Below are 9,317 nucleotides of genomic sequence, written 5' to 3'. Positions count from 1 at the left end.
GCGTCAGTCAGTCTCGATGGACTGTGCTCTGCTGTATCTGTACGCGGCGGGTTTAAAGGGCGGAGGTGGCACACTGTGCTCTGCTGTATCTGTACACGGCGGGTATAAAGGGCGGAGGTGGCGGTGGCGGCTGAGGGGGGGGAGGCAAGAGACAGGAGGACAGGCCTCACAGAGGAGAGCAGGATGGACAAGGGGACGCGCGTCCGCCCTGTATTGGAATAATGGCTGGCAGAGCTCCTCGGCCGTTGACTCAGCCGTAATGCTCAGTGGCACCGAAAGCCAGCAGCGCCGGGACCGGGCCCTCCTCTCGCTTTTAATTCGCCGTGATGGGCCTGGGACTCTCTGCAGTGCCACCGAGACCCAGTGATGCGGCTGGCGGTCGGCCCTAATGCAACCCCCCCACCACCACCACCACCACCACCACCACCACCACGGCGTGATGGAAGATGGGAGGGTGGGGGTGATGGTGGTGGGGGAGATGATGTGGCCAATGGACGCTTGCTGAACTAAGAGAGTGGTGACAGATAGCAGCTGTGTGGACTCTTTTGTTTCCAACGCGCAGCGGGAGTTAGCTTTCAAGGGAGGAGGAGAGGAAGAGAAAATGTGAGAGGTTTGAGACTGGGACCGTAATCAGATGGCAGCCATGGGAAAAGCTACGTCGCTGTGGCTGCCTGGGAGGTCATTTCTGATTGGCCGGTCATGATAGCCATTGTATTAAAAAAGGAGGTGTATGTAGGATTCAGATAGTTTTACATAACTTTAAACGTTGTTGAAATTGTTAATTCTGGCTATCCTCAACTGCAAGCTTCCCAATTTGAAGGTGAACCGCAAATCAGATTAGCATGAATTCACAAGAAATAACAACAGAGGCTAGGACCAGATTCCCATCCGTCCGAAATGCCTGTCCTGGTGCTCAGATCCAACAAAGTGAATCCAAGTGGTCCAATCAGGCTAACAAATGGTTAGCCATATGCTTACTTGGCAAACACAGACCCTACGAAAAACGTAGATTGTGCTCGGGTCAACAGCTCTTGGCCACACTCTCCATATCTGTCACGAGAGCCAGATAACATTCACAACATTCCTGAAGTTCCAACTCCTCCAACGACATCAACTGCCTCCAGAGAGGAAAATACGTTTTGTAGGGAGGGCATCCAATACCAAAGTGTATCATTAGAAAGATGTCGACTCTCCCCTTCTCCCACATGCTAAGCACAGGGCTTTATTGGTTTCGCCCCGGTTTAATCACATTACAAAACGGTAACATGGCATTAAATGACCACATTTGGTCCCTGTGATCCATCCAATAAAGAAAAAAGATGGAGCGCAATAATAAAAAAAAAAAAAGCCACAGCTCCCTGCATGGGATGACTTCACTTTCAGGGTCAGCAGACTTTCCAAAGTAACAAGCTGAGCATATGCCACAGCGGGTCCCGTATGTCCCAAGAAAGCCCCAATTAATTCATCAATCCCCACTCCTCTGTCACTGCCGAGTGCATTTTAGCCCCTTGCCAGTCGAACTCCATCCATTACCGGGCCAGGTTGTTCGGCTCCATCACCCTCACCCCCCCCCCCTCCCCTCAACACCTATCCGCCCAACCGCCCTCCAGCCTGCCAGACAGGGTGGCTGCTGGGTAATTACACAACGCCTTGACAACGCATATGATTGTTTCACGAGCAGTACGCTACTTCATTAGTACTTCCCAACATCGCCATGTCTTTTTTTTTCGTCTTCTTCCTTCTTCCTTAGTGTCACTTTCCGCCCAAACTCAGTCCAATCCACACCCATCTGTAAATCATAACAGCCATTAATAACTGCCAGTCGACTGGGCGTTCGTTCGGCAACCGGGCCTGGCTCATTAGCATGGCCCAGCGTTGGGTTTCTGCGAAGAGGCTGATTATTTTCTACAACAGGCCAGGCCAATTACTTTACCGAAATGGTATCACATAAATCAAAACTTAACAAGGTGGCAAATTTGAAGTTATCAGATTCCGAGAGACACCATAACTAATATGTCACTGTCAGGAGAGTGTTCTCTCCGCAGGTACGCCACTGCCATCGCGAATACATCATCCCCCCCCGGATCACAAGAGGACCATTCTCTGTGGGGGAATTACCATATTCAGAGACACGGCGGCGGTATGAAAATGTAAACTGCGTTGGCTGTAACAAAAAAAACAACACAAAAAAGGAAGAAGGCTGGGGGTTTTTGGCCGGTGAAAGGGGGAAAGCAGATGAAAGGAGACGCGTCCCACTGTAATGTCTTTTCAGGCCATCTCTGGCGATACAGCATGTCAGCCTTCCCAGGGAACTGAGAGCTTTACTTTTACTCTGCATGATGACTCTCATCCATCACGCGCCGACAGCGACATCAAACACTACAACAAACATGCAAAGCCAGCAGTCCAAAATACGCTGACGCCACTCGCAAACACATAAATACAGACCGTTCCAGCCCAGCCCTGTGGTTTTTCTCCATCTAAAAAAAGGGAATTCCCAACAGACAGAATGTGTGATAAACTACACTCATGTCACTTAGCCGCGGACATGCTAGGAATGTGCTGCGGATTCCTGTTTATTTGGCCTTGTTGCCTCGGCCTCCTGACGGAAGAACAATGAGCAGTCACAGCCCCCCATCGCTCCCCCACTCTGTTACTTAAGCACAGATTAGCTCCCAACCCAAAAACATTCCCCTGGTGTCACCGTTGTCCACTTTATTTATCGCCTGACGTCTCCCAATAACCTATACCCCTCCTCCATCTTAAAAAAAAGAAAAAGAAAAAAGGCCTGGATTGAGCACAGATGGACGCAAACTCATAGTTTCTGATCTCTGGCAGAAGTTATGGAGGGTTATCTTTGGCCGTATATCTCTGGCTCTGGCTGGCTAGCGGCGCTCCTCCTCCTCCGCCTCTTCCTCCTCCACCTCTCCCCCCCTCCCCCCATCCCCCCCCTGGTGATGAAGGATTAACCACCGCAGCTGTCTCCTCCCCCGGATGATGCAGTGCGCTGCTCGCCGCCGCGACAGCATCGCTTAATCTTAATGTCCGCTCCTCTAGCGGCGGCCGCGCAGGACAAAGCCAATCAGCCTCACATGCCACGGGGACGGACCTACAGCTTGGCCCTGGAGTTCCTCGCCACCGCGAGGCCTATTCATCAACTTCAAGCCACACCAATCCCCGGGTTCACTTCCAGCAAACCACAGCTGAGCCAGGGGGGGCTCGCCGGTGATGTATAGGACAGAAGAAGAGGAGAGAGGGGGAGGAGGTGGAGGAGGAGGAGGAGGAGGAGGGGGGGGTGGGGAGTCCGGCGTGTGCTGGAGAAACACTTATCAGATTGCACATTATGCACTTCTTTGTGTTCCTGTGGAGGTGGATGGAGGGCGAGGATGAGTCGGTGGTGGTGGAGGAGGTGGGGTTAGTGGTGGTGGTGAGAGGGGGAGGATGAGAAGTAATGAATGCACTCAGCCTTCTTTCAACCCCGGACCACCTATTTGCTGTGTTTAAAGAGATATCTGCTCAATAGCGCTCCAGGATTAAGGATGGGCGAGATCTGGAATAATGATCGCTGTTCATTTAGATAAATTGCACTTGGGGAATCCATTCGTAAAGATCTGCCTTCAGCTGCAGGCGGAGAGGGGGACACCTCATTTGTTCGGCGTGCTCAGCACCCCGTTCAAAGGGGCTTCCAGGGGGGGCTGTGCGGGTCGGGTATCAGAGCGCGGTCCTTAGGATGACAAAAACTCAGACAAAACAGACCCCTTCGTGGGACACATGTAGCTGATTCCAGTTTCACCGTGATGTAAGACATGCAAAGCCGCTATAACCGGGCGTGTAAATCAAACCAATGGGCTCCTGGGGGCCGACTCAGAGATGTGGGGCCGAAAATAACACGAGAAATATGGAGTACGATATCGGATTAAAGCAACATTACATTAAGCCAATCTAACTGAAAGAGGAGAGAATTAGGAGGAAAGAGAACACAATTGACTCAAAGGTTTTGGTGTATTCCCCCTCCGTGCTCATTATGTAAAATTATGCTCCGAAACATCATGACGACGGTCTTTCCTGTAGCGATGAGAAAGATTCCTGCTAACACCAGACATCAAACTCCATTCTGAAACCGATAATAAAGAGATGACACTTTTATGATACCATAATTAACAGCCCTCTAGGATGAAATTAAATCAATATGCCCATCTAATATCATTTTCTCTGGTTATGCAAATCAAACATTCAAAGCCCTGGGAAAGTGATATGAATTGCCTTCACATTTCAGTTCACACATATTATCATATCAGACCTCTTGGGTTTGATGACACAGACGACGGGACAAGAGAGAGCGAGAGAGCGACTTAACGACGTACATGCACTGGTGGAGAGAGAGAGAGAGAGAGAGAGAGAGAGAGAGAGAGAGACGGAGTGGGGCAGACTGCTGATTAGATAGCACCACACAGGAAGTACCCGACAGCAGGGTTTAAAACAGCAGGGTTATGATGTGCAAATTGAATCCATTGGAATAAAAAATTAAATAAACAGCCCCCTAGACTATATTCTAATGAAACATACTGTAGCGGCTCTCATTCTTGTTAATCACGCCGAGGGAAAAAGACACAGGGAAAGTCTGTTGTAAATGAAAACCGCCCAGAGAAGCCAACTCCAATACTGGTGCTGCACCAGCAGAACCTCCTGATCGCTTTTTAAACTGCAAAAAAAAAAAAAAAAAAAGGAAAAACCGAAATTGTGGGGTGTAATTACGCAAACGATGGCTTTTAATCTCGGCACACAAACACGTGCACCCGCAGCCCTCCTCCTCCTCTCCCCCCCCCCCCCCCCCCCCCCCCCCCCCCCCAGCGCGTATCTTGGCGGGGCCCTGCCCCGGGGAGATGAGCTGGAGGTGCACACTAGGTCCTGGGCTTTATGGATATGAGGCACAAGAGGAAGTGCGGGGACGGCCGGGTGCAGACGGGGCCGGCGGGCGGTGCTGGGGGAGCCTAATAGCCGTGATTAATGACAATGGGCCAGAGGAGAGCGGGGACACAGCCGCCACATATATCATCCCTTCTCATCAGCCCATGCACCTCCGCGGCCACCCCCCTCCCCCCCCTCCCCCCCTCCTCCCCCTCTCCCATCTCGCCGGCATAAAGCAGCTCCACACTATAACACCCAGAGAATGGCTGCTCATCTGCTTCCATTCAGCGCGGCGGCGAGGAGCCCGCCGCGGCCTCCCCCGTTACCCTCCTCTTACGGGGGGGGGGGCTCGCCCGGATGCCGGGGCGAAGAGGAGGATGACATGTAGAATAAGATGTAATGAGTAAGGAGGGGGGGGGGGGGCAGGCGGTGGATCGCCGCGTGTGATCACTCATGTTTTTCATGAACAGAACGCTTCCCCGCGGTCGCATTTCCGAGGTCTGATCCCTTCCATACGAGGGGAGTTGAGTCATTGGCTATTTATGAATTGAGGTAATGATGGATGGTGCCGCATTTATCTGCATAAGTAACCGCGGGGACCGGAGGCGCGCAGGTCTCGGGCGGTTTCTAATAAACACCGCTCGCACCGACGGCGGGCAGCTCTGTATTTATGAGGCTCAGGCGAAGGTATAATCAGACCATCATCGGTCTCCTCTCCTACCGGTTCCCCCGGAAAGCAGAGGGACCTGGTTTAGTGCTAGTGTTCACCGTCACTGTAAACAAGTCTTTTCAGGGTTTAGTAATGACCAATTAACAGACTGTATTCTAAAGGGAATTACAACACTCCCAGGGATGTGGGGGTTTTAATTAGGAGGTGCCTCGTTGGATTTGAGTTAATGCAACTTAATGAAAGAAATTGCAAATTAATCCCCAATTGAAGGCATGGAGCGATTTTGTCATTACCAGCCAATCCTCTTTGTGAAAAAATGCAAATTACTAATTTCAATACTGATCATGGTCTTTTCTTGGATGGGCCACCATGTCTTTTGTAGTCTTTTATTCCGGTCAGCATAAAACCAGCCCCAACGTTCCCTATACAATTCATTGTTTGCTTCACAGAATCAATGGTTCCGATGGTAGACTGGAAAACTTGGCTAAGAGTAGGTGCATAACGGGAAGAATAGATACTATAATGGGCAAAGTACATCAAGAGCACTATTAATCCTTTTACCCGGCTATGTATAATTACCTTATGTTAAGCATGTTTAAGGTGCACATGGGTTAAAAGCGTTTAAAAGTTTTAGCTCAATGCTGTCTTTGGAAAATATAAGCTACTTTTAATAATTGTTTGTGGCTAATTATTAACTTTTAATTGCATTTAGGATTGGAAGTGTTCTTGCCATTAACTCTCATTACTAACAGTGCAGGGAAACACCACCGCTGCATAGGAAGTGATTAGCATATTGCAAATCGGGAAGCAAATTGGTATATATTTTGTAGCTTAGTGGTGAGACGCTGAAAGGACCCTTTTTCAGTAATGCTAATAGGAAGAATTAGCAACCCTTGCACATTTTACACAAATTAATTGTACTATTTAGAAGATAAATAAGTTGTCACTAGTAAGATACATAAACCAAACTGTTTGCCAACAGCGAAAAACCTAAAGAAAACACAGATTTCTCTCCTTTATATAGCTTTTTAAAAACTGCAAGCACAAGCCATCCTCTGAGAAGAAACAGGGCATCCTTTGTCCTCCCAAACGTATTTGCTTATTTTCCCTTTTTCCTCGCTGGATGCTAACCATAATTAATATCTCACCAGTGCCGGAGGTTGTCATTTTTCAAATGGCTTCCCTGGAAATGTTCTACACCTCTTAATGGCCCTGCTAATGCTGTAGCTGTCATGTTTTGGACAGCTGCACTTTTACAAGACAAACTCAGCTGTGCCACAGGGCCCCGGTGGACCGCCTCACTCAAAGGCTTAGAGGCTGGTGCTGCCAGCTGGTTGATAGCGCACACATAACATTTGATTAATCTCCACCATGTGCCCATGACTGGCGAGTCACCTTCCAGTAGCGTCTCCAGAGTCCTCCTGCGTATTTTTCCATTTCCTGACGAATGTCATAGCAGCCAAATGGCCCTGAAAACAAATGAAACCATATGACTATTTACAGGTGGTCTCGGCGGCCCCGTGGCATTCAAAGCAAAGGCCGATTGTTGAGTGGCCAAAATAAACTATTAGGCTGGAATTTCATGGCTACAATTTAATTCAGCACACCCTGTTATGGCCCTCTATATATTCTACCCTCTCTATATTTTATGGATAAACCTTGCTTTCAGCCGCTACGTTATTTTAGGCCCAGCGATATACATTTCGGAAGTATAAATGTTCCCAGACTAGAATAAATGCAGTGCAAACAAAAACACTGTTGGGATGGAGGGATTTAAAGTTATCTCGCAGTAGATTTTAGTTTATAGCGAAAAGGAGCAATGCACCACATCCTTTTGTAGCCCCTGCTGTTTAGCTAGCTTCAAAGTTAGATATGTAAAAACCTTAACACTGTACAAAAGTACAAAGTTCAATATATTAAACTACCTATAAGACTCTGCCACTGCTTGGTTAACTTTGCCGGATAATGGACCCATGACCAAAACCACGGGTTCGAAGCCAGCTAAGTTATTTGCGCCTGCAAATTATCTTGGGTCCGTTTTAATTTACGAGCCGCAGTCCAGAAGGTCATTTAAATCTCGTAGCCTGAAAGTTTATTATTATTTTCCTTAAACCCCTGCTTTATTAGTTGCAATTGATGCACTGTAGCTTCTGTATGTATTCTTTGAAAGAATGATTTGCAATCCTTCCTAATTATACATATAAAGAAATATCTGTGTGGCCTATTTCACTTGTAAGGAAGGAGTTTACCACAATCTGAAATCCCACAGTGGTGGCACTTTTTCATTCCAGATAAGGTCTCACTTATTCTTTCCTGTAAGCAGATATTGTTCCCTGTGAGATGCTTATCATAATTCATGGGAGTTCAACTCGAGTTCAGGACAGCTGTTTGCGTAACACAGACACACACACACACACACACACACACACACACACACACACACACACACACACACACACACACACACACACACACACACACCATTGAAAGACACTTTCTAAGGAAGTGTAATGAATACAATTCCTGTAACAGTGTAAATATATACAATTGAAATACTGCTTAAAACCCCTTTTTGATCAACCACAGTATATACTGTTTTTCTAAAGCAAAGTGGTTCAAATTGTGCGTCAGGACCGTGCCTCACCTGTGTTCATCAGACCATGGAAAAGTGAAGATCCCACATGTGGGTCAAAGGGACATTGATATCGCTCCTTGCAAACACTCAAATTACCAGAGTACTACGCAGGCGTTACGAGAGGTGGGCTGTATGAAGAGTGTGGCCTATGTGTTGATCGAGCACATATACAAGCCAGCGTCGGTTAACAACTCCATCTTTGTTTGAAGGCACAGCATGTCGGTGGCCCTTCAACCCCCCTGTTTTCTGGAAGCTTAGACCTAGTTGTTTGATGAGGGCTTATCCCTCAGCTGACATATTATCGTTGGACAGGCCTCTGGCTGTGCCAAGAGAACAAGCTACGCACAGGATTAGCCAACACACTTGTGCTAATGCAGTCAAACTGTCAAAGAGATCAAAGCCACTTGCTCCAGATTAGCAGCAATTAAAGTAGGTGACCCACCAGAAATTAACAGCTGGAGTATTCACCTGTTAGAGGGAGGAGACAAGGCAAACCGTGTTCAACTCCATTAATGTGTTTTTTTATGCATGCAATATTGATTGTGTTTCAGCGATTACCACTGTCAGGCAAATGTGTCTATTATGGTAAGCTGAGCTAGCAGAAATGAAAAGCTTCTTTATGAATTCCCGAACACTAGTTTGTTATGTTCTTCGCACCCCGCAAAAATAGAAAGGGCTGGAGCCACGCAATTCTGTTATTGCTTTCTATACTGAAGCAATTTGATATAAATGTCACTTGCTTAAGGGCAAGCTTCGCTTTTATTACGCCCTTTCGTTTGCCGGAGCGCTACACAGTCGCACACATATCAGGTAGCATCGGGTACAGTTCCCGAAGTTATAAAAACACAGCGAAACGTCTGATGGTTTCCGATCGTTCACCCCGAGGGTCTCGACCGGAGTCCCTCGATCGATAAGCGGCGCAGGAAAAAGAAACGGGAGCGGAAGACTTCTTGTTGTTTTAGTTCTAGAAAGGTCTTTGTAGTGGTGGAGAAGGTGAAAGGACCTATTTCAGTAATGCTAACATCTGGGCCCGAGGCATCTGAACTGCAGCTGGTCAGATGGAAGGCAGGTCATCCCGGGGCCAGGGGAGGCTCCTCTGATCAA

The sequence above is a fragment of the Gadus morhua genome, chromosome 18 (genome assembly GCF_902167405.1).
Source record: "Gadus morhua chromosome 18, gadMor3.0, whole genome shotgun sequence".
Classification (NCBI taxonomy): Eukaryota; Metazoa; Chordata; class Actinopteri; order Gadiformes; family Gadidae; genus Gadus; species Gadus morhua.
Note: the sequence above shows the minus strand (reverse complement) of the source record.